Here is a 27047-nt window from a genome sequence, read left to right as displayed (position 1 = left end):
AGGGTTCCCAGGGGTAACCCTACCCCCTTTTGCAGCAGCCCCTGTTTACCCTACTTCAAACAATCCCACCGTGCCCCTCACTTTAAAAATGTAAGATGGGGAAACCCATCTTCCCTCGTGCAGACCTTGTGTGCCCAACATTCAGGAGCGTAACATAGGCCCCCGCAGCCCCCGAACTCCAGGGGCCCCTGCAACACAAAGTGCAGTCATTGACAGACAGCAGGGTCCACTGGGATGTAGTTTCAAAGTTATTTTCCAGTCTGCGTCATGCGCGGGGCATGCAGCTTAGTGGTCTTCAGCTAGGGAGGGGCTGGGCTGGGCGTGACTTTACTTTAAAATTATGTGCATCATAGCCCTCCTTCGAATTGTGTGAGTGTGACGTTTCATTCAGGACTGGATTCTGAGAAGGCGAAGGGCCTGGCGCCGCAGTAAACAAACCCTTTTGAGCGCAGGTAATCTAAATCATACATTTAAAGTATAGGCATGTACCGGAGTCACCTGAGTCTCAGACTTCGGTTAGATTGCACCAACCTGATTCGATAAATTAATAATTTCCCAATGCGGATTATCTAGGCTACACAGTCAGTCAGTGCCGAGTATAGGGGCCCTGGGAAGGGGTAGCCGGGGGCGAAGTGACTCCCTAGCACAGCAGGGAAAGACTCAGTGGTCCCCCTTCTCTCCCCTGTTCATTTCCAAGTGCAGTATTTAAACCCCGGTGTGACTTTACCTCTTACTCGCCAGTTACCTTACAAGATAATCGTTCTTTAAACATCAGAGAATTCTTGAGCCGCCCTTTAACGATATTTTCAGCTGGACAGTTACCACTTTCCATGGAGATGTGGGCTTCTGATTTTTAATTTCGGTTTTGAAATATAGCATGGCAGATTTATTTTGTTTGCTTTGTTTTGTAATGTATAGCGCGAACTAGACCCGAGCTGGGTGTCAGAGCGCTTTACAGTACTACTTCCAAGTTACATACTATAAAAGTAGCAGAATACTGTGAAGAAAATGTGAGGGTGAAAGGAATGGTTCTGATGCGTAAGAGCGGATGAGCATTAGAGACAAACTAGGTCACATTTGCAGTGTGCCCCCACATTATCATGTTTAAAAAAAAATGGACATATTGCGATGCATCGCTTTGTTCAAAGGGTGTGTCTGGATCCGGAAGTTTTTTTGCTCCGTGAAAGTCTCGAACGAGCAGCTTGTTCAAATTCCTCTGGGGATAAACTTCCCTTTTTTGGGCCTGCTTCCCGAGGAGAGATTGTGTTTTGTTTATTAAGCCTTAGTGGTTGTGACAGAAGGGAGTTTATTGTTTCTTTATGACCGGCATCCACCAGAAGAGGGGTGAGTTTTTTGGGGTGCCACGATGGGAGTAATGCATGCAAATTTGATGTTTCTAGTGGTGATAGGCACTAGTGGAAATAAATGATAAATGTGTAGAATGATTGTACCGTCTTGTTCCTGGGATAAGTCTTGCAGCAGAGTGTGAATTCTGATGAGCGCATTTCCATAGTCAAGTCAAGATGTCTAAAGGTATGTGCCTTAAATTTAAGGTTTAATGATTTTTGGACGTCAGAGTCAGAATTGCGAGCTCTTTCTTATACTGTTTATGATGACAGGTGATCAAAGATTCAGTTGTTTGTCAAGGGTGATCCCCAGGGATATTAAGCTAATTAATGGGATATAAGCTGGACAGCCTATAAACTACAACAGAACTTCCTACACCTATCTATTTAGAAATCAGGCAATATGTCCATATAATAATATAGAACCCACAGTCAACAGTGTACTAAGAGCATATCAATTCATTTATTTGATTATTTTTTTCTCTTTTTTTATAGAAAACCTATACAAATATTTTTTTTATATATATATAAAGTCTATATTGATACATATAGTACATATTATTTTTCAATCATAAAAAACAATTACAGCCTGTCTAAAACAGCCCACACCATACTTATATTGAACAGACTGCCAATCTGGCACAATTGACTACACATTTACAATGAACAAAAAATAAAATAAGAAAGAACAATGTACATAACAATAAAACAACAATAATTACACAAGACCAGCGCCAACGCGCGTTTCGGAGATCCTATATATCCAATACAGGCTCCTTCTTCAGGGCATGTTCGATAGGTCTTTCAAATAACAACACATACAGAACATCATTTCATATCCGACATCATGTGGTGAGGGCGCTTTGCGTATATTCAAATATTGACAATTGTTGGTACTGTGGGTACAAAAAAACGCAATGAGTATAATCAAAATATACTAAAGTTTAATTTAATTAAACAGTGGCTGGAGTTAAGAGCAAGAAAATAACACCCAAAAGGTCCACAATCACCAGAACGTGAAATTGATAAACCGAGGATTAGTGTGAATCCATAGATATAGAAAGAAAAAGATTTTAGAATCCCATCACCTAGATAGTAAAAAATACAAATGAATACATACTAGGAACCAGCATTTTTAGTCATAAGCCTCGGATATAAGCTTGACTTCAAGAGGAGTGCGAATATATTTACAAATCACTAAAATGACAAATAAAAAAGATAAGGATGATAATGTAGCAAGATGAGTCACCAGTCATATATAGTTACATTCATAGTAACTGGGGTCCTGCAATTCTTTGGGAAAATATCAAACGCATGTGCATATGGCATAGTTATAGCCTAAACGGATTGCCTATCATTCTCAGGTGGTATATTTTGAGGAAATCAAATAAAGAACACCTAAAGGCATAGCAATTGCGTACAATCTCTCGGAATAGAGGGGACTCCTAAAGAATAATTACTTGGACTGACTAAACAGCTACTGAGTTTCGTCCAACCCCAACACTTACCGAATGCAAGAAACGTCGGTAAAGCAAATTAGTATCTGAGCCAAGACTTTTTAGAATAGGCGAGCGATGTGTCTGTGTGGAATTGATCGGACCCGTAAGAATGTTACTTGGTATACCAACCCGGTATCAGGCTAACAGAGTTGCCTAGAGGAATAAAATGGACCAAATTATGATGCTACTCACAGTAATTTAAATAAGAAACAGACGAATGCTCCAGAGTTTACTTACTAGTGACGGCCCCTCTAGCTGGATATCCAAGGATTTAGGAAATTCCTGTAGTTTATTTTCTAAGTGGTAGTATAGTCTCGTGTAGTTAAAACGGGGACCTCATCATATCTATAAAGATGAAAATCAATAGAGGGTAACCCGTCATTTTTAGGCATATATAATCGCCGGCGCATAGTAAAGGACGACGATGCAAAAAAGCAGGTGTATCTCCTTACCGGGTGGTTTTTAGAGAGAGTCTTCCGTGGTCCGTCTCCTCCCGCTCTCGGCGATAAACGCAAATGCGTGTGGCGTCTTCCTTATATGGAAGATCCAGGAAGTACTGCCTAGAGGTAATAGGCATAAAGAAAGGACAGCACAAGTCTGTCTTGTTTGTAGGTGGACAGCGGAAATCGTAAAGGGACAAGGATTTCCTCGGTACGCTATTTAGCTCTTAAAGTGATAGTAATTATAGCAAAAAGTCAGGCTGAATACAAGAAACTATATCGGGCAACCGCCTAGGTCAGAATGGAATTTGTAATGCTCTGTTAGGAATACACAGAACATTTTGCATCAAATACACAGAGAAACTATCTATAAAGTAGATGTGAGTATATCAACCTTTCAGAAAATAAATAACAGACTTATTGGCACCGTGGTACAAAAATAGTCCGTTTATCCAAAAGGGGCGAAAAATCATTCAGGTGTCTCTCCAAAAGATGTTTTTAACAGGATAGACAGTAGGCTAAATCTCAGTAGGGATCTACAAGGGCCTCTGAGTACCAGTACTGGCTCAGATTTGTTTAAATGACTTAAATAATGGCATTCTCCCAGGGGAGGTGTTCATTCAGACCTTTATCGTATGTCTGGAGGACATACATCCAAAAAACTTCCCTTTTTTGTCTTAGTGCATCAATGTTACCGTTGTCAGGTGGTTGCACATGTTCCAGAATTAACCAACGTAAATCAGAGACAGAATGTTGTTTTTCAATCCAGTGAGAGACAAGCGGGGCCCCAGGACGTTTGTTTGAAATAGATGATTTATGCTCGCTGAATCGAACGCGAAATTCTCTGCTGGTTTCTCCAACATAACCTTTGTCACAAGGACAAAGGATGAGATAGATCACATTTCTAGTGCGACAGTTAGTCATATCTTTCAGAGAAAAGTTTCGTTTGTGCCACAGCAGTTCACTAGTTACAATGGCAAATTGGCAAGCATGGCAACAACCACATTTATGGTTACCACTGATGGGTTTGGTACCAGTGATGGATTTCTGAAGGAAGGACCTAGTAACAGGTAATTTGGATTTAACTAATGAGTTTCTTAGGTTCTTATTGCGTCGAAATGCAAAAATATGTTTTGAGAGGTTTGTTTTACCATGATCCGAGTTAAGAATGTGCCACTCACTATTGATGATTTGTCTAATCTTGTGATCTATATTAGAATGAGTGGTGACACAAACCAATTTGTCCTCAGTTTTGATTTCTTTATTCTGCAACAATACCGCTGTATCGTAGTACTTTGCTCTTTTGTAGGCCTCTTTAATCAATTTGAATGGATAACCCCTACTAGCAAATTTTTGTTTAAGTTCTTCAGCATGAAGATCGTAATTCTGCATCGAGGTGCAGTTCCTGCGTAAGCGTAGGAATTGGCTGAAGGGGATGTTGTCCTTTTGACTACGAGGATGGTAACTAGAGTATTGGAGAAGAGTATTCTTGGCTGTGGGCTTAGTGTAAAGACTAACCTCAATCTTCTCATCTACAATTTGTATCCAAATGTCCAAAAATTCAATTTTGGACTTGCTGATGTTAGGGCTGAATTTGAGATGTATATCGCAGAGGTTTATCCACAAGATGAATTCCTCTAGCTGCTTTTCCGGACCTCTCCAGATAAAGAAAATGTCATCTATAAATCGATGCCATTTTAAAATGTTTTCACTGAAGGGAGCTATCTCATTGAATACAAACTTAGTTTCAAACTCACCCATATAGATGTTGGCCACATTGGGTGCACAAGAAGCACCCATGCTTACTCCTTGTATTTGTTTAAAAACTTCCCCATCAAATTCAAAGTAGTTTTCCTATAAGCTGGACAGCCCTGCCAAGTGCCACGCATTGCGGGTTAGGCTAGCACATTTTAATATATATTCCCGCATTGCAGCACTGGCATTAAATGCCAGGCATTAGTGCCCTTAGGAGTTACCGCTCTTTTGTCCATGCAGCTTTAGCGTCCAGCACTGAATAGCTCTGCGAATTGAGGCGCTGGCAGCCAGAGCGTAAGCTGGGCCCAGGCTTGAAGAGATGACTGTGGTTGTCATGGTACACAGTCATTTCTGCCTGGGCCCGGCCCCCACATCAAGTTGACCCTCTTTGCTGGAGTTAGACTGCACAGCGCATTGTTGCTCAAAACATAGTATTTTCTTCCTGTGGTACCCAGACAAAGTGGTCCGCAAGCTGTCCCAGTTAAACTGGACCCCGACCTGCTGGATGACACAAAACAGACCTGTGTAAAAGTCTTGAGGCTCGCGGGATCAGCCCTATGCCTGGTTAAATGAGCTCTCTTCAGGTGGGCGAGATGCTATACAATAAACCTCTAATGTAGTTTGCATTAGTTGTGAAGCACTCATTTGTACCTGGACAAGGTTTGCGCTATTTAAAGTGGTGAAAAATAAATGTGTAAAGATTGCAAGTTTCTATTTTAGCAGGTAACATACAGAGCTGATCTCCAGCATTCTGCAGCCCAAAACTAACATCAGTGGCATCATTTGTCTGCCACTTGTCAAGTAGCCCAATAAAGAACTGATCTCCTAGCATTCTGTGACCCAAAGCTATATCAGAGGCATTGTTAGGCTGCCAGCGGGGGCAGATCTAACATCCGAATGTTGCCCCGTGCAACTTTTACACATGGCTCAAGTCTGTTTTTGTGACGTAAAACACAGATCAGAATGAAGTAGCTCACGAAAAACACATCTTCAAACCTAGTGAGATAGCCACTCTTAGAAACATGTTTCCTAGGTAGCCCCTTTAAAATATTTTCATGCATACAGCACCCTAGAAGTGGCTCCAAAGAAAGATGAGCGTTTCAGAAATAATAATCACTAAACAGGGGGGGGGGGGGGGTTTAGTTGGAGCCTGGGCAGCGCATGCGCTGCTCTGCGAGCCATGCTGTATTGCAGTATGTATTTGAAACCCAGCCAACTCTCTGCCCATGTTTGTCATTGGCTTGTGCCATTGTCCTTCATAAATGTTGGCTTCTGATTCGCTATTTGGCTTGTTAGTCCCTCCTTAGTACTGCCTTGTCTTCATTTGTAACCTCCCATGAGGACTGGCCCGTTTACTTCGGTTGTTACTCGGTACGTCTTCTTTAGTCTGTAAGAACTATTTTCTTTAATGAGTTTCTCTTACTGCAGGAGGGTCTCTCCTGCGTAGTTGTGACCACTGGCTTGTTTATTTAACTCGTAGCAAATGGGGAGCTCTACAGGGGCCATGGGAGACAGAAGGGGGAACCTCAGCGATGCCTTCAAGCATTTGGAATGCAGTAAGTCTTGCATTTGCGAGAGTTTAAGCTATTGGCATTGTAAATGACAATGCCTTTTATTTATGTTTTAAGAACCAAACCATAAATAAAAGGCATTGTCATTTACCATACCAATAGCTCAAACTCGCGTAAATGCGAGACCTGTTGCATTGCAGATGCTTGTTTACATAGCCGGCAGACAACCTGTTTCTAAGCAATCCTATTCTGTAGGTAACGGAGCTGAGTGCATGAAGGTCAGTGATTGGGCAATGATCACACAATATTCAGTGGAGAGACCACAATTAGAACACTGAGGTTTCCAGATTCTATATAGGACAATTTATTCTTGGGGCAAGATCTTCTTCGAATTTCCCTTTGCTCAAAAGGGTGTAATTTCTGATATGTATGTTTCCCTCGACTTTGTTGCTTGAGTTTGCGTGCAAGAAAGTGTCACTCATTGTCGTTGAAATGTCACTCATAATTAGACTGAAATTATGAAAATGTCACACATAGAAATCTGAAACCTTGGCAGCTATGCACACGGCAGTAGGAGGCGCTGCGCTGCCTATCAAATACCGGGGACAGCAAGGCTGGAATCTCCTTATTGATATAATGAATCAGCAACTGTAGCCGGCAAACCTGCGAGAGCAGGGCATCCACGCCAGGGCGCGCTGCTAGCCACATCAGCAGCTATAGTTTAGCATAGTATTTATGCAGGCAGGCATTTAGTAGGCAGTGCTAACGGCTTTGACAGACGAGGCGCTATGCCTGTAATGCGTGACAATTCATTTCATGCATGATGCGGATCACCACACTAAAATGCGTTAGTCTCACACCTGATGCGTGATACTTGGCAGGACTGTGGAATTGTCATGCGCAGCGTAAGCTACACGTGAGGCGTCCGGGGCACTGAGACTGTGAGGCCACAATTAAAATTGCTAGCCACAGTATTCTGCCGGCCACATGTGTATGCTGCCACCGAACCTGCAGGTGACTCTCAAGTATGTGGTTGCATATTGTCTTCTTTGTCGCACTTCACCCGGGCGACTTTTTGTGTAGTAATTAAACAGATTTTTACACTGATCCCCCCTTCGACGTGTGTGTCCCTTTTGTGTGCAGGGAGCTGAGCTGGATCCATTGACAGCATCACAGCCTGCCCCTGACTTTCCTCCTTCCCGACCTCCCCTCTTTTCCCGCCCTGCCTTTTGTACTCTCTGTGTCATCGAAAAATCAGGCCTTCGGACTGTGGCGTCAAGTTAAAAAGTATTCCCAGGACCGAAACCAAATCACTTTCACTCCCTCACACACGCCTTTCACTGGCACCTGAATGCGCCTTGTGGCCTAATCTGATGCATCTACACCTCTGGGTCGCCCTTTGTGCCCCTCTCCCTGCCATTCCCCAGTGGATGTAACAGCCCCTGTCGAAGAGAAGAGCGCGCAAGCACCCACCTGGATGCTCTTTGGCAACAGAGGCAAGTCACTCTTACACAGGGCTCGAGTCGGGGTACCACGCGGGTGGACGGCGTCCCCCACTTATTTTACCAGGTTTTAACGGGTGGATGCTGTCCCCCCTGCCCAAAAGCTGGACTTCACTCTTTGGCCTCTCTGGAGCGAGATCAGAGCTTATTCAGAACGTCTGTCTACCTGCATTCACTGCGGGGGGATTAAACGCAGCCTCCGCGAGGTAGGGTGCAGACCACCTTTCATCTATATGAATACCCATGAGATTCCTGTTGTGACGTCACTTCCGGTGACAGCGTCCCCCCACTTCTCGTCACTTCCGGTGACAGCGTCGCCCCACTTCTTTTTTTAGGACTTGTGCCCTGCTCTTACACTTGGTTTGCAGTTTGGTTTAAACTTTATTTAGTGCCTCGCTACGGGTTGGTTGTAAGCATTAATGTTCTCCTTAGTCTCTCTTCATTTCTCTGCGGTGGGGGCAGCTTTAATTCAGGTCCCCGGAGCGGGCCTGCTGCATGTGCTGTGAGACTCGAGCCATAACACCGTTACTTTACCGCGCAATATTAGGAATGTATTGCGAGCCTGCATGCACCCTGAAAGGGCATTGGATTGATTGATGTTTTTTTTTTTAAAATGGGTCCAGTGACTCCGGTCGCTGCAAGGGCGGGACAGGGTGGGACGGGATTCCTAAGGGGGTTGTGATGACCCACTGCTTTTCTTTCTTTTTTTATTTTAACTCGGTGGATACAGTGCATCTGAGGATGTTAGCAGTTTTTGACCTGCAGAAAATAGTTTGTTAATTATTCACATTGTGATTTCCAAAAAGGCAGGACATTTACTCCAAGAGAAGAATCAGTCTAAGTAAGTAAATGTCCTACTTTTCTTCTTAAAGAAATGTAAGGTGAAGTACTTAAAAGAATGCTTATTATTATCTTACTGCAATAGCCAATACAAGAGGCATGATTTAAGCCTAACACGATGAAATAGCAGGGAGTCCTAAAATTCTAGTACAATGAAGATCGAAAATAAAAATACTCACATTTTAATAGCTATCAAGTACATATTTTGTACATACAAAGACACAAAAGTGGTATTTTATTTTATAGGTGCTGTTGAAGCTTTGCATCTCCCAAGTTAGGAACGGAGTCACTTAACTGCGTATTACCCAAAATGCACTGAGTTTCAGAATGAAAGCCCAACATATATTTGACAGATCATCATTTACTTACAGTTGGTAAATTATGCAAAGGCTTCCGTGGTCAACCTGTAGGCCAAGCTCTTGTCTTCGGTCCAAATTGTCACTGTACTGAGTAGGATCAAGGCTGGCTTTAGGGATGTCCGGCTGGTGCCACCACATCAGGCGCCAAACTAAAGGGGGGAGGACTGTGTTTTTAAATATCTTATGGGTCTAAAGGCACCTGTTTCAGAGTTTGTGTGTCCAACAATTTTCAGGCAACAATAAAGATGTCAAGATAACGCTGGTGATTAATGTACCTACTGGAGAGATATTGGAGTTTTGTCTAGTGGCATTTTTGACTCATTAAGTAGCACAGAGGGAGCCAGTGCCCATCTTTATGGGTGGAAGGGCCATGCTACCCCACTTTTTCTTTTTACAAGAAGATTGTCTGTCAGGCTGAGCAAAGGTCAGCCTGACAGACGCTTTTCCTGTTCAGGTCAGCTAGCCAGGAGTTAAACATGCGCTAAATGCCCAGGCTCCTGGCTGCCTGAGCTGAACTTTGCCAGGCTGAAGATGTCACAGCTCCTTTGGGAGAGACCTTTTCAGCCTGGCAAAGCACCTCAATGCTCTACCCTCGTAATGAGGGGGAGCTTCATTGGTAGCCTCAGACCTGGGTCCTTCAGTTTTAAGCCCTGAAGTGCCCAGGGTCGGTTGTCTATCATTGTCACAGAGTAGGGTGGGGTTAGCAACTCTCACTAGCTCCATCCTCATCCATTTGCATGCTGCAAAGCATGTGTAACATGTAGATCATTGAACTGCATTTTATGAAGTTAGCTCCATGGGTTACTGCTTCCTTCAGGGACATCCTTGTGTTACTTGCAGTTCTTGAACCACAATATAGCACAGTGAGCTATGTACTACCATCAAATAGCTGAACAAAGCAAACACAAGTAGATTATGGATGGAGGGCTGAAACTCTTCAGACACTCACCCCAATCACAGATCTTCTTGGTTGAATCCATCATTGTTTTTTAACTCACTTCCCCACCCCAGTTCAGACCCAGCCATATGCAAATCAGTCTGACCCTGTTCTTCGTGGGAATATTCCAGCCCAATCTGCCAAGCCAGGTCTTCCCTGGACCAGAAACAAGCATCTTGGGACCGGTTTCGGGGTAACACCCCTCATCAGCCAGGCTAGCTTGAATCCAGTGGCAAAGTGGGCACAGGATCAAGACTGATTTGCTTATGGCTGGGTTCAAAATGCAATGGCACAGGGAGCAACAAAACAATGGATTTAGGCCCAGATCTCTGTACTGGAGTGAATGTATGACATTGTTCTGCATTCTGTCCATCAACTGTTCTTTTTGCATTTATCAAATAGCTGAAGGCATACTGCAACCTATAAGTTAGAATAGTATGTTGTTTGTTATCCTAATGTTGCTATAAAAGAGTTTGGATAGCAAGAAATCTGTTTTGGTAATGCCATACCTAACCCCTGTGTTAGGTTTTAAATCCTCAGTTCCTCCTTCTCCAGGCCAAGCAATCTTAAAATGTACTGCCTACCAGTATGGGTGACATGTGGCTCCTCACCTTGTAGTCCTCTTTGTCATATTTAACACTCCCTATACATTGATTTACACACTTGTATGACTCATTGTCGCTGTATGATGTATGTGTGGTGAAAAGTTCTCTGACACCCTACAATGGTATGTGTAGTGCTATAAAACAAATGAAATATCTGTGAGAGAGGGGCTATGGAGAGTTGAACTGTTGAGCAGGACCAGACTCGGTTAACCAGCACCAGGTGTTTCGGTAGAATGGCAGGGTAGGATCCAGTTTCAGTGAACGTGGGCAGCAGTTTTGTTGCTGACGACATGCCGGCCATGTTGTAGCGCTTCTACATAAACAATGCAAAAACATATGGTTTTAAAGTAAGTAATAAGCACACTTTAAAACCACTTGCTTTTGCATTATTTATAGGCGCTGCAAGTAAAAATTTTGCCAGCAGGTCCCTAGCAACAAAAATGGCCACCGTGGCAGTAAAAAAGGACACCACCCTGCCTGCCCACCGAAATGCCCAGTAGCCAATGTGGGAGGGAGGTATTGAGTGAATCTGTGGAGAGGGAGCACATTGGGGGGGCGCCAATAAAGATAGTCACACCGGGTGCCAACAGCACTAAATCCAGCCCTGCGTGATATGTATTGGTTGTGGGTCCCACAAGGTTACATTTTTATCATATGTGCATTTTATTGGGTACAATAAAAGCAGATACTGTAATTTAGGCCCATGTACATGTCTTACTTGGATAGTGATATATTTTCGAGGATGCCTTTTCACTCAATGTAGAGTTTTATAACCTTGACTTTCCTTCTCTTAGAATGCAGTACATTTTTTAAAGGGAGTGAGAAATCCTCATCCTCTGAGGGTGCAGCCCACCAGTCAAACCTATACTCTAGGCTCTATGTTCTATTATGAATTAATATTTTGCCATCCTCGTTTTCCCTTTTTCTCTCTTTCCTTTATCAGCACGGGGTTGCTTGTCCAAGTGGCTGAATCATGCTAAATTGAATATAGTGATTAGGTTTTCTGCAACGCCTTCATAGGTAACACCACTTTGAATTCTGGGATATGAAATCTCACTGTTCACAATACAGGTGCAAGTTCAGTACTTACACTCACTAAAAAGGCAAAACACGTTGAAGGTGTCACACATTACACAGGCAGCTACGTTTAGATTTGTACATTTATGTGCAACTATTTGTCAATAGTACTGAGTGTGCCCTCTGCGTACACTGAAAAAGATAAAAAGCCATCCTTTCAAAGAGGAACAGCTGATGATGAGTTGCCAACAGTGGCATAACAAAAGCTCCTGTGATGTGTGGGGGACAAGCTTCAGGGGCCCCCTTTGACCCTGGTAGGTACCTGGCCTGAGAGATCCAGACTGTGTCCAGAGCCTGGGGGGCCCCCTGCATGTACTTTGCAGGGGGCCCCCCTCAAGTTTCGTTACGCCACTGCCACCATTAGAGGTCTGGTCAAGGTAATGACAAGTTCCTTCCTCTGTGTTCACTTCAAAACAGTCCTGGGGACAGCTTTTCTACAACTGGGTTTGGTGCCAGCTAACTAGGGTGACAAACGCCAGTGACTTTGTATTTCATTGTGACAACAAAGGACCCTTTGAAGTAAATGAAGCTCCTGGACGCACCACACCAGGTCACCTGCCGGGGTAGAAAACCACCTCCACACACAAGCCATTGTCTCTGCTATGGAAACACTTTTCACACCTCATCAGGGCTGTGCTGGAGAGCTAATGCAAATTAGCCACCTGGAGCTTTGGGCAGGTAGAAAGATAACTTTCTAGATGTTTATCTTCCTTAATGTTTTCCAAAAATTCGAATTCATCATTGAGATGGGCTTTTAATAAGTATTAGAACATTGGAATGTTGGGAGCTCCATTGAAAACAATGGAGCGCTCCGGGCTTATAATGGCTGGTATAAGCCCGGAGCACCAACATTCCAATGTGTCTTTGTTCACAGCTCTGGCTGTGAACAAAGACTTCAGGGAGCCTGAGGGGATTTCAATCCCCTCGCGCTCCCTGAAGGCTTTGTTTTGTTAGAACATTCTACCCTCTAGTGGCAGAATGTTCTAATAGCCTTATAGCCCTTCGTAGCAGGGCTATACCGGCTTTTAAAGTCCCTCTGCTTTGTTAAAGTCTCTCGCCTTCGGCTCGGGCCTTTAACGCTGCAGCGGGCCTTTAACAGCCGGTATAGCCCGCTACGGCGGGCTATAAGGCTATATTAAAAAGAATGGTGTAATCATGTTTCTAGCGGGTCCCAAGCTATAGATGGCTGAATTATATTTATTCTCTCTTCGGTGCTTATGGGCCAGCCCGAGTCCCCTTATAGTGAAAATAGCCTTTAGAACTTTGTCGCTGTAGGGAAATGGTGACATTGTTTTTCTATATGTTCCACTTTTACATGCCATGAAAGCTACCTTGGGGACTGCCCAATTTACGTGGAAATTACCTCCTAATATTTAATAATGTCCAAAAAGGTTATTTTAACAGGTTGCACTGCAGGCTTTACACTGCAGCTGTGAGGCTACATAGGGGTAGGTACAAAGTCATGTTGGCCTTGCCATTGTAGAGGATAGCACAAAAGGTGCTGCAGTACCCAAGTGGCATTTTGCTTCAAGGCTCTGTGTGCACTTTATGCAGCATGTGGTAGGGACTCACAGGCAAAGTAAATGTGGCAAATATGAATGAGTCAATTTTACTATGCTTAGAGATGGAGCACATGCACTCTTCTCGTTAGCAGGGAAAAGTGCATAGAGTTCTAAGACCAGCAATAGAAGGGGGGACCAACAGAAGAATGATCTGTGGTGATCATGCAGAAAAGGTGGATTTCCTACACATACTATTCACTAGTGACATTTTTATTAAATATTACTACTCCTGAGACCTCAGCCTGCAAAACTACTGTAACCTGTCAGCATTCATTGATTTACTCACACATCTATTAACTTACGCTCATTCTTTCATCAATCCCTCAATCTATCCAAGGATCTATTCAGCCCTTCATCCATGCATATACCTGTCTATCCATCCACTCAGTCAATATTTACCTTCCCATGCCCCCAGTCACTCATTCAATCAACTGTTGACTCCTATTTCACGTTCACACACACACACAAAGTCTCCAATCAATGCATGAGCACTTTCAATTATTAAAGAGCCTGGCTTTCTGGCTACGCCACTGTTTGATAGTCATGTACTAATCCCTTCCTCTCAGCCATTCGAGTAAGGAGTTAAGAAATGTGTTTCAGTAACCTTCATTAGATTTACTTCTTAGGAGAGTCTCATGTGTTGTCTATCTACAGTTCATATTATATAAAGGAGCATTACAATTCCAACAATGCTGACTTTGTTACTGAAGCAATGTATAACCTAAAAGCTACACATGCAACTTCCGCCCTCAAAAAAGATAATGGAATAGCTGAGTAGAAACTTCAGCTTTCACCCATGGAAGGGTTGCATGCATTGGCACTAATGCTATGCAAAAGAGTTTAATGAAAAACATCTCAATGAGGAAGGCTTGCCTCAATTAGAATGGAACTAGCAGAAATTGTTCAATGAATTAGACAATGAATATTAATTAGTGAGTTTGTAGAACCTAATTAACCTCTTGATTGGCATCCGCTGCATGTATGTGTTCCAATAATTCCTAACAGCAGTTACTTGAGTGGAAACATTATGGAAATCATGTTCCAGATGAGTGTAGCCTCGAGAAAATTGGAAATGTTTCTACTCAACTATGTTTCTTAATGGATAGCATATTAGTCAAACACAATTTCCTAATAGCCTATTCCAGTATTGTTAACGGGTCATTAAAAAAAATGTTTATATATCGAATGGACTTTCCAAATAGTAAAGTCCTCAAAAATCTTGGAGTTTGTTTTCTAAAGGGTTTGCAGATGATTTCGATCCATTGCAGTATTTTTTTTGTTCTAGGACGAAGCTAATGACGACCTTTCCGTATGAAAATTGCAGAAATATTAATAATAATAATCACTAAACACTGGTTTAGGTTATTTTGAACGATGACGTCAGCGACATTTTGAAGAAAACAAGTGCATTGTACTTCAAATTTACACAATGTTTTACAATAAAAGATGAATAATATAATGTTGGACATTGGAACATTGGAATATATTATTTATTAAGAACGTGCAATGTGATTCTACTGTTTGGCGCATGTGAACGTGTTTCTGCCTCTACATCCTACTTAATTTGGTGACAGTGTTTCAGGTATTTTCTCATCCGTAAACATGCGTTGTTCAAAATCGTTTTCCTCTATTATGTTTCATGGAAATGAAAGGAACTCTGTGATCTTATGACCATTTTTCCTCTCGTGATTCTTTTTACTTCTCAGTACATCAATTCTGAAACAGAATCGGCACTTCCACTAGTCCATCCTCCAATCCACTAAACTACCTTATATAAATCTATACATTCATCATTTCCTACCCCAGCGACCTATTCTGCTAATCACCATCCCTTACACCTCGCCCCATGACGGTCACTCCACGTCTCTGGCCGTTCCATGCTGTACGCCCTCTAAGCCCTGTCTTTATCTCCATTGCCACCTCTTGTCTCTATATGAAAACTTGTAACAAGCATTTGCAATGCAATTAGGTCTCGCATTTGGGAGTTAGAGCTATTGACGTTGTAAATTACAATGATTTTTACCTTTACGTTTAATTTTTGGAGTGAATGTATGTGGTGTTTAGTGTTAATATGTGGGTTGGATTGGAATCATTAGTTGTGGAATTGTGTGGTGTGTAGTGGATTTGTGTAGAATTAGGTGGATAGTAATTATGTGGTATTAAGTGTACTGGAATTATATGGAGTGGGATTGTGTGTCATGGAATGTAATTATTTGGAATGGTATTTTGTGTTGTGGAGTGGTATGCAGTGGAGTTTACTTATGTGGTGTGCAGTTGAATTTTGCGGCATGATTTGGAATGTTGTGGTGTGGATTGGATGTATGTGGTGTGTTGTGTAAATGTGTTGAGTTGAATTATGTGGTTTGTTGAATTATGTGGTGTGGAATGGAAATATGTAGAGTTGAATTGTGTGGCGTGGAAGTGTGTGGCGCTGAGTGGTATTATGCGGCATGGTGTAGAGTGTATTTATGTAGACTGTTGCTATGTGGCATAGAGTGTATTTATGTGGTATGGAGTAGAGTGCAATTATGTAGAGGTCAATTATGTGGTGTTGAGTGGTATTATGTGGAGTGTTATTATGCTGTGTGGTGAATTGAATGGGGCTGAATTGTGTGCCATGTAGAATTATGTGGCATGGTGTGGTGCATAATTTTGCGCAGTGGAATCATGTGGCATGTTGTGGATTCAGGGATAGTGTTGTGTTTTTAACATTGTAACGCGTTACAACAAACAAATGATGGACGGAATGCTGACAATGCAGACATTCTCCCCCAGTCAAGAGATCTGGGTTAAATCCATCGTTCTTTTGCCCACTACGCCACCCCAGTTTAGACATGGCCATATGCAAATCAGTCTTGACCCTGTGCCTCATGGGAACAGTCCAGCCCGAACTGCCAAGCCATGTCTTCCCTGGACCGGAATCAAGCATCCTAGGACCGGTTTCTGGCTATCAGCCGTCATCAGCCAGGATAGCTAGACTCCAGTGGCGTAGTGAGCACGGGTCCCACGTCTGGGAATACCCATCCCACTTAGGGCGAAAAGCGTTACAACAAACAAATGATGGACGGAATGCTGACAATGCAGACATTCTCCCCCAGTCAAGAGATCTGGGTTAAATCCATCGTTCTTTTGCCCACTACGCCACCCCAGTTTAGACATGGCCATATGCAAATCAGTCTTGACCCTATGCCTCATGGGAACAGTCCAGCCCGAACTGCCAAGCCATGTCTTCCCTGGACCGGAAACAAGCATCCTAGGACCGGTTTCTGGCTATCAGCCGTCATCAGCCAGGATAGCTAGATCCAGTGGCGTAGTGAGCACGGGTCCCACGTCTGGGAATACCCATCCCACTCTTTCCCCATGACCACATCTCCTCCGGAAAGCAGCATCGTTGTTGAAAGCCAACCCCCCCAATGCAATTATCGTTTGTTGAAATACATTTAAAGTTGACGGATATACAGTGCAACAGGAGTGCAGGTGGAAGGAGGGGGGAGAAGGGGGCAAGAAAGGCACGGACACAGTAGTGCTCACAGTCTAAATAACACATATCCTACTGAGTAACACTCAAAGTAAAGGGGCCAGTAGCCATGGGAGGGTAAAAATGACAACATGGCCATAGTAAGGAGGGACTAACAAGCCTCATAATCAATCAGACGGCAGCATTTACGAACGACAATGACACAAGCTGTTAGAAATGGGATCTCTGGTTGGCTAAGGCTTGCATCAGGCAGAGACCACCACTCTAGTCAGGGCAAGGGAGTTACACGCCAAAGATAACCCCTGCTCACCCCCTTGGTAGCTTGGCACGAGCAGTCAGGCCTAACCCGGAGGCAATGTGTAAAGCGTTTGCGCAACACACACTCACAGCAGGCACACCACAAAAGGAACTCCACACAAGGTTTTATATAAAAATAGCCTTTGTTTTATAATAAACACATTAGATCATAATCACACAATGTACACTGTGCCACCTGGCACTAGGCAGTAATTACAGGGGACTATTTACACACGACAGGGCCAATGGGGCCACTGTCACCAATGGTAAATGTAGCACAGATAGTAAACATGAATAGCACACAACCAGTTACTACTTGTAAAGATCTGACCTCAGAATTATCCTCACACTAGGCCTACAACATAGTAGGCAATAATTTCATAAGCCTAACCACCTTAGGCAACAATTAGCATGAACACAGAGTGCCCCAATCGAGGGCACAACACACGGAAACTGGCCCCGGGCCAACTGGCCTCTCTCAGTGGCTCAAATGCCCTATGTCCCTCAAAGTCAGAGCATAAGTTGCCACTTGCAGCTAAAGCAAAAAGTGTGCAATTGCGCTTGCACCACTGTGCCTCCTGGGTCCCCACTGGGACTCCTCCAGAACTGGCTCTGGCCTAAATGGTGCAGCTGCCGCTAATTGCGGTGCAGCTGAGAAGGAAAATGTGGGCACTGGCCCTCACGGTGCCCTCTGGACCCCCACGGGGGCCCCAACAACCATGTGCCACACGTTGCTGTTGCCCGCAACAGCGGCGCAGCTGTGAAGCCCAAACAAGACAGGCCAAATAAACACTGGCACTCTTCGTGCCTGAGAAGCCCCATTGCACGGGGCTCCTCCTGGTGCCTCTTTAGTAAATTAGGACACCAGCACCCACTGTGCCCGAGGGGCACCAACAAGGCTCCACACTTTGGCCCCAACGTTGCAGCTGCCCTCTCTCTCGTGGGGCAGCTGGAAGCAGCAACGGACACTGGCATCAACGTGCCTTTCAGTCCCACTCCGGGACTCAGGCACCACCGCGCCTGGGGAGCACAAAGAAAATATTCTCCAAACTCAGCCCACAACGATGCTCCAGGCATCGGCAATGTGCCTTGGGGAGCATCAAACCTGCACAATGACGGGGGCCTGCACCGACCATGTGCCAGCGAAGCCCTCACTCACCTGCTCGCTAGGGTTGCAGTCACTGGGACTCTGCAAGGCTCCCCTCTTCTCCCATGGCGCCTCCTTCACTGGGCTTCGGACTCCTCACTGCAGGTCGGCTTCTGTTGAGCGCCAGACGGTGGGGTGGGCTCCCGCCTGATGGTTGGTGTGCTGGCGTTTCTTGCTCTCACCGCTCACGGGAGCCCCGCTTGCTGCAGAATTTCACCTCTCCATCCTCCCGGCCGTCAGCTTCCGGTTTTGGCTCCGCCCACAACCAGGCAGCACTTTACGGACCTCCGGACCGTGGCGGTGATTTCTCTTGGCGGCGGCAATGAGGGTTATGCTCCCTCTTCCTTAAACATACAAAGCGGGGTGGCCACCCACTCAGCGAAGCAAAAATGCGGGGTAGGCACCCATGGTTTTGGTTTTTTAAGTAGATGCAAATATGCGGGGTAGGCACCCGCTATGAAGGCACCCATGCGGGGTGGGCTCCCGCTCGGTTTTCAAGCATCAACCAGTGGGGTGGGCTCAAATGCGGGGAAATCCCCACACCGGGGATTCCCTTTTAAAATGAACGCAGCTCCGTGCTGCAGTTAAAAATAGAAGCACTGCTCCTCAGCTGCAGAGAATAAAGCGCTCTTTAAAAATGAAAGTCAAGTGCTCCCATGGCACGAGAATCAAAGTCGAGGCATTTTAGTCCAAAGTCCAGGGGGCAAAGGCTAGGCCCAGGCAGGCCAGCACACAGGGCCCTCCAGCAGGGAGGCAGTCCCTCGTGGTGGTTCCTCCTGGAGCCCAGCAGCAGCAGCAGGTCCCCCAAGTCAGGAAAAGCACACAGAGAACAATTTCATGGTGCCACAGCCCCTTCTTTTATACATCCTTTTCCTTGGTGTCACAGCACAGGGCTTGGGAAACCAGATACAACTGGTTTTGGAGCACTCTGTTTACCAGGCTCCTCTTTCCTTTCACAGTGCAGGGCAGAGACATCAGACGCACCACAGGAGGTGGAGCCAGCATTGTGGAGGGAAGGCACAGCCCTATTCAGGCCCCAGGTGCAACTCCTCCCTCCCATCTAGATGCAGATCTCTCTATTCAGCCTGCGCTGACTCAACCTGTCTCCTGGAATTCCCCAGCCCCTGCCACTCAAAAGTCAGACATGCAATTCACATCAGGCAGGCAGACACATAGCACACAGAAATGCCAACTTCTAAAAGTGACATTTCTAAAATAACCACAATAAATCTGCGCACACCATTGTGCAGCATTTTTTAATACCATTTCACACATACCAGACTTGACCACGCTGCGCCTCTCATAACAGGAATTACCACTGACACACTCATTCCCAATGCATTCCTATGGGTGGGCAGGCCAAAAACCACTACTATCAGGTCCCAAAAAAGACAAAAAGTTCAGGGGTGAACCTACCAAAAAGGGCCAAGTCCAACACAAGCCAATTAAAAACATGGTTGGAGAGTGGGCGGAGCTTCCACAGAGCTTCCACTCCATACTCCATTAACGTATGCCTCGCAAAGCGAGCAGCGCATGCGAGCTGCCGCAATAGGCTCAACCAAACAATTGTACCAACTTCGAGTTTCTTGACACAATACCTGGGTGTCTTGACACCGTGCGCCTGGGCAATGCCTGTGTATGGTTTTGTGAATTGCCAAATTTATTTCCTGATACCTGCATCTATCAAAAATAGTGACAAAGTTACGTTATGTAAAATCGGTATTTCCACTAGTAAAATTTCTGAACTTCTAACTTTGCATCTGCATCAGGGTAACGTCCCCTCTTCAGGATCTCCCAGTGCAAGTATTGCATAAGACTTGCTGCCATACTGTGTCCTAGCTAAGCATGGAACACCAAATACAAAATAGAGTCCTATGCTTCTTAAGCAAAGGCATTAACATATAGGTTTCTGGATATCCATCAGAGTTGTTCCATCAAACACTGACTATACTATGTTACAACATCAACATCAAACAGATCATCCCAAAGGGGCGAATAGGAACAAGCCAAAACTATCAAAGTTGCAGAATAATTTGAGAACACATTACTGAACCATTTCCCATCCTTCTAAGACTCATTCAATCAACTCCTACTTATGAGACAAAAATATTCCTTAAAATTAGCCTACCATAAAACCACAAAGAATATCTAAGAAAGCTTATCCTCAATGTCCTCATGAACTCTCAAAACCTTCTCTTGCTCAATGAATCTCTCTTCCATAGAACCAATGAAGCTTCCAATAATTGATGTACAAATTTTACAAAATTATATATTATGGCCTGCGGACCAAGGAAGCATAACATTAATTCACTTCCTATTGGTAACCACTGTTTACAAAGCGCTAGCACTTTTTCATACTTTGGAGTGGTTTTGGCTGCCAATGGTTCTTGGGCGAATCATACTGTCCATTGTAAAAATAAATACTCTAAGTCTATTGACACAATGTTTGGTTAACGGGACCAAGGAGAGGAGGGGTTAATTTAACTATTTTTAAAACTCAGTGTGGTTCTGTGGCAACTTATGGAGCTGAAGTTTGGGATAGTCGAACTACCACATTATACAAACTGAAGGAAATAGATTTTGCTGCAAGCTTTGGGGGGGCCCTATTGCCTCGCCTCAATATATTTGCCACAGTGAACTGAATTTACTTTATGTAGAAGTTTACATTATAGTTCACCCACCCTTGTTTTGGTTAGCTGTTTGGAAAAATAAGACGGCATCCCTTACAAGAGATATTATAGAAGATTGCCTTAGCCCTAACAAAGGCATAGATATTCCATGCAGGAGTGAAAACTAGTCTGTGCAGGGCCAGTTATGCTCATGTTTTTGATAGACCTAAGAGCCTCGATACTGTAAGAATAAAGGAGATTCGAATGGCTTTATACAAGTGTTATCATGAGGAAAGATTAGCTAACGAGGTTAGGAAATCAAGTTTGGCCCTGTATTTGAATGTCAAAAATGATAATTTAATAGCTAGGTATCTGTATAAATCCATGGGCTGTTGGGAGAGGAGTATTTTGATTCTCCTGAGAGCCGGTACTATTAAGTACTTATTCTGCTTCCCCTTGGGTTTCAACCCAATTTTGACACTACTCCCTGCCCATGTGACAGGAGATCTAGTCAATCTTTATTACGTTACATTCTTTTGTGGATATTATACGATGTATACAAAGCTTTTCCTACTACCCCTTCTCAAGAGACGATGTATTATAGATTATAGGGAAGTATTTAGCACACTTCTTAAATTGGGCGATGACCGGCTAATCATCTCTGCAGGGCCATTTCTGAAATCTGCCATTCAAGCCCGTAATACGATGAGTACTGCATGATGTGCAGGAGTATTTTGAATTGTTTCATACTGATGTTTTAATTTTATTTATTTCTAGTCCTGCTTTCGAATGTTTTGAATGCTTTAATGATGTTTGTATCTACACTTTTATGGATATATTTTATCCAAATAAAGAGTGTAAATGAAATTAAATGAAGTGATTGTACCCAGGCAATTTTAACCACTTACTTATCTCCTTACCTCATGTCTCAGCACTCTTCTCTCCCCATTTCTCGCCTTTCCCCATCATCCTCTCACTCTTTTCTTCATGTATGTCCTTCCTTCCCTTTATCTAATATTCCCGTCTTCATTTTTGTATTGCATTTTCATGTTAGAATGTTTCTTTCCTATTTTCATACTTGAATTCATATTTTACATCACAATTGTCATTGCGCCAAGAAGCTAAACCCTTGGCATTTATTGCATGTTTTGTCAACTTCATGAACCCATCTATCTCTTACATCCTTATTGTAACTCTAACTCTAGCCATGTCTTCACCACCAAATCAGTGTTTTTCAACTTTTCACATTCCTTACTTCTAGCACTGCCCTAACACAATCTATCCACCACCCTTCTATCCTTCAACCTCATCTGCTCTATCTTACCATCTGACTTCTACTGCCTCACTTAGTCTAACCTTTCTTTCCATCTTATACCTCATTTTGGTATTCACAAATTATAAGTTAATAGTAAATTTATGACTGGAGAGACTTTGCAGTTGGAAGGGGAACTCCATACATGAAAAGAGAGGACAGACCTATCTTTTTATGTGCAGAGTTCTCCACCCTGACTGCAGAGTCTCTACAGTCATAAACACCTTTGTAAATACCAAAAAAGTGTAAAATTACATAAATGTTTGTTTACCTTTTTGAATCAGGCCCTTAGTGTGACAATATCTCAGAGGGGTAAATCTGACCCGCACACCAGCTTGGTTTATATCGTAAAGTTGTATTTCACCAGTTGGTTGGTAAGCATCTGAATACACTTTCACTACTCTTGCCTTTCACTGCATCATGATTGTCTCTGCTCTCCGTGCACAGTACTGACGAACATACAGCTCTTACCAACTTTCCCTGTAATAAATAGAGTAGACTTGTCGAATAGGTTTATATAATGCCAATTCGAAATATAATTAATAATAATTACGTAATCTCTTAACTATGTGTACTGATTGTGAAATATAAATTCAATATCACTGTTTCTTGTATGCAAAGACTGTGATGGGAAATGTACAACTTCAATAAATACATTCATCACTGCTACAACCAAAAACATATTAAAAACATTTGCTGTGATTTCAATACATCATAGGATTTCTGTTGTATCTTAATGCATCCTCCTGAGTGTTCCACGCCCCCTCTGCTCAGCTAGTGTGCGAGGTCATCTAGAATCTAGTGAGTGTTAGTGAGTGTTAGCGGGATTGGAGTGTCAGTCGGAGATATGGGCTGCGCAGCAGGAGACTCCAGGTGGGGCTTATTTAACAGCTTACTTCAGGGCTTAGCTATCTACTTAGCTACTTGAAATTAATGTCCAAGAAACCGTTTTAAAATCTACACTACGAGGTTTTTGCAGTCCGTTTGCGGGCATTACACACGTTTATATTTTCGATGTGTAGATAAATTGTATATTTTTAAAAATCTAGATATACATATGCATATAAGGCGACATTTTATCAATTTGATAAGGATATTCAATTTGTATGTCTTTATGTTGTGTATCACAAAAGTATTTTGGGATTATTGTATCCAACAAAAGACCATTCAAAAATGGCGCTTATGCTATTCCTTGTAACTGCATGTACTTTTGAAGTCCTTTCTTTGTGTTAATCAACAAAGTTGCACGTAAATATTGGGGACCATTGAACAACTGCCACACCGTTATAAAGCTGTAAAGCGAAACGCGTTGGTGAGGTGTTATCTTGCCCATTAAATCTTGAAACAGCACTCCTGAGTGTCCTGGATTTCTTTTCATAATTCCGAGGAGTTCGTGGTTGATATTTGGGTTTCCTAGAACCCGTCCAGGACCGCCGTAACAGTAGCGCTGGACTTCCGGGATTTTGTTTATATATATATATATATATATATATATATATATTCCATCATTTCACAACAGGATTCGTTTCCGGGATCCATCTCCCATAGTCAGGTGGCGTGTTGTACTCGGCCAATCCCACCGCCGAGTTAAGAATCAATAAAGTTTTCAGCTCCAGTAAGCAAAACACGCACTCAGAAAGGTACAGCTCGTTGGCGATTTATTCACAAGGTAACGCTACGCGTTTCAGCACAGAAGTGCCTTGATCACACGTTAACCTTCTACCAATCAAGAACATCTTATGTACAAACACCAGTACTCGTCAATTGTCATCAACATAGTGGAGGGACACTGACATGAAAAATAATGATTCGGCCATATTGGACTGGTTCCTTTCCATTAAATCCCTATTGCATCATAGAGATTTGAAATTCAAAACAGTGAGTCCGCTTAATTCAAGTGAAAGACCTGGACTCCATCTCATATGAATATTACAAGACTGACGTAAATATGCGCATAATAAGTAGTATCGCATATATGCAACAGAAACAACATTGTACTCGGTCTAGTGCCCGAAAGGAGTCAGTTTCTAAAAATCAAAAAAGTGATCAAGCCAAATTACGAGTAACTAGAGTGTCCAACTTCCAGTAAGGTGATCCCAATGGGTACGACTAGGGATGTTCCAACATGGTAATTAGAGTGCATCTAGATCCGAGGATCAAGAAAAAATCCAAAAAAGGGGGGGAAAAAAGGGGGGAAAAAAGGGGGGGTAAAAGTAACAAAAGTGACAAAGTGTATCTTAGCTTTATCGTGGTGAGGTGATAGTCTTCTATTCAGTTCAGACATGTGAAGATCAGTGCAGTGCTCAGGTTTTCTAAGGAGTGACGTGCCCCCGGCTGACTCCTAGAAAGAAGTGACAAGAACATCGATTAAAATGGATTAAAAACAATATCATCAATTAGTATTTAGCAAGAACAATCAGAAAACAATCAAGCATCAGGACATGATGAATTATCATGGACACATTTAGACGGTAACTATAAGAGTTAATCCGTATGTAGATGGGTTGCAAGTTCCTCGTCCAAATTATGTCCCCCAGGAAATTTGGTCTCTAATTCTAATATCCATTTAGATTCTCTAGTCCTGAGGGCAAGTTCTCGATTCCCACCACGCCTACCAACATTGACCTGTTCAATCGCATAGTATCTCAAAAGATCACTGTTTGATTGGTGTACGGTTTGGAAGTGTCTGGCAATGGGATATTTGGGGTCTTTGTTATAGATGGCTCTCAAGTGTTCCTGGACTCTCTTTTTAGCCATGCACGACGTACTGCCCACATACTTTTTTTGACAAGGACATTCCAAAATGTAGATTACATAGGTGGAGCTACAAGTAAGAAATTGTTTAATTTGTTTTTTTGTTTGGGTCCCTGGTATTGCAAACTCTTTAACCATCACACTAGACCGGCAGGCCCTGCAATGTCCACATGGATAGAATCCACTGAGTCCTTGGATATGTTGGCCCCTTTTATCAGTGATGTCACTTTTCACCAACATGTCCCTAAGGTTGCGACCTCTTCTGTATGTTATGAGTGGTCTATTGGTCAATTTTGGGCCTAAGATGGAATCCGATTTTAAAATTTTCCAATTATCGGCCACTATTTTTTGGACTTGTTTGGACTTTTGGTTGTAGGTAGTTATTATTCTAGGTGGTTGTGATGAGACAATGGGTTTGGGTATAGGGTTCAGGGTCTCTGATCTCTGGATGATCGATGCTTTAGAAAGGGCTTTAGTCAATACCCACTCGGGATATCCCCTGTCCCGAAACCGTTGGAGTATGTTGCTACTCTCGTGTGTGTAATCCGCCTCTTTGGTGCAATTTCTTTTAGCTCTTAAGAGCTCTCCATAAGGGATGCTCCATTTGAGTGATTCAGGATGGGAGCTCAGGGCATGAAGAAGGCTGTTGCCTGCCGTGTCCTTTCTATGGAGTTTGGAAATAAGTCTACCCTCTTGGATCGTGATACTGGTGTCTAAGAAATCCACCTGATGTTCACTAATGTTGTATGTCAGAAGTATATTGTAGCTGTTTTGATTGAGCTTTGCAATGAAGCTAACAGCCTCTTCCATTGTGCCCTGCCAGATGACAAAAAGGTCATCAATGTATCTTGACCAAAATTGTACCTTAGTAAAATGCTCCTTGAGATCTTCGTTGGTCCTAATTTCTTCTTCCCACTTCCCCAAAAATAAATTCGCGAAGTTGGGAGAAAACGCCGAACCCATGGCAGCGCCACGGATTTGCTTGAAAAAGGTACCGTCAAACATAAATATATTGTTACGTAGACAGAGTTTCATCATCTCTATAAGCATAACAGTATGGTTTCTAAATCCTATTTCACGGTTTTGTAAGAAATAGTAGCAAGCCTCCATACCCTGGGTATGGTCAATGACAGTATAGAGGGCACTGACATCCATTGTGATAAGAATGGAGCCTTCAGTCAGTGTGATGGTCTCAATTTTTTTAAGAAAGTCAGTTGTGTCCTTGATGAAGGAAGGGAGTTGGAAGACATATTCTTTCAGGAAGTGATCTACGTACACTGACAGATTTTCGTTGACACTTCCTATGGAGGATATGATGACTTCTGTGCTGAAACGCGTAGCGTTACCTTGTGAATAAATCGCCAACGAGCTGTACCTTTCTGAGTGCGTGTTTTGCTTACTGGAGCTGAAAACTTTATATATATATATATATATATATATATATATATATATATATATATATTTTCACTCGAAAAAACAAAGGTTGCAGAATAGTTGCAGTGCTAGGGATGGCCATAACTTAAAGAAGCATGACAATTTATCATCTAGGACCAGTAAAAGCAGGGCCGGGTCCTGCTGGTGCTCAACAATGGCAGCGCTAAAAAGCAGGTGCTGAGACAGGTCTCTAAGGAGCTCTCCATCTTAGCCCTCACCCTTAGTGAAAATAAATCTTAACTATGCCAGCAGTACCACCCTTCACTGCTTATGATGTAACTTTGTAATTTCAAAGAGACTTGTTATTGTACTTTCACTGTCTCATCATTTCAGAACAGAAACATTTTCAATATTATATACAACGAAGCCATAGTAGCTGCTTATTTATCTTAAGCAACTAACAACCATTGACAAAGCCAATAGTCCCTTTTTTTTGTAGGCGTAGTGTTACTTGTTTATTTTATATATCTAGATGCAATGAATGAAGCAGCAAAATACCAGGCGGCACACTACGCTAAGCAAAGATTTTTAGTTTATGTGTTTTTAAGCCACACCCTAATTATATCGACACGCCCCTTTGATA

This window comes from Triturus cristatus, chromosome 1_2, assembly GCF_964204655.1.
Source record: "Triturus cristatus chromosome 1_2, aTriCri1.1, whole genome shotgun sequence".
Lineage (NCBI taxonomy): Eukaryota > Metazoa > Chordata > Amphibia > Caudata > Salamandridae > Triturus > Triturus cristatus.
The sequence above is the reverse complement of the archived record's forward strand: the minus strand, read 5'-3'. Positions refer to the sequence as shown.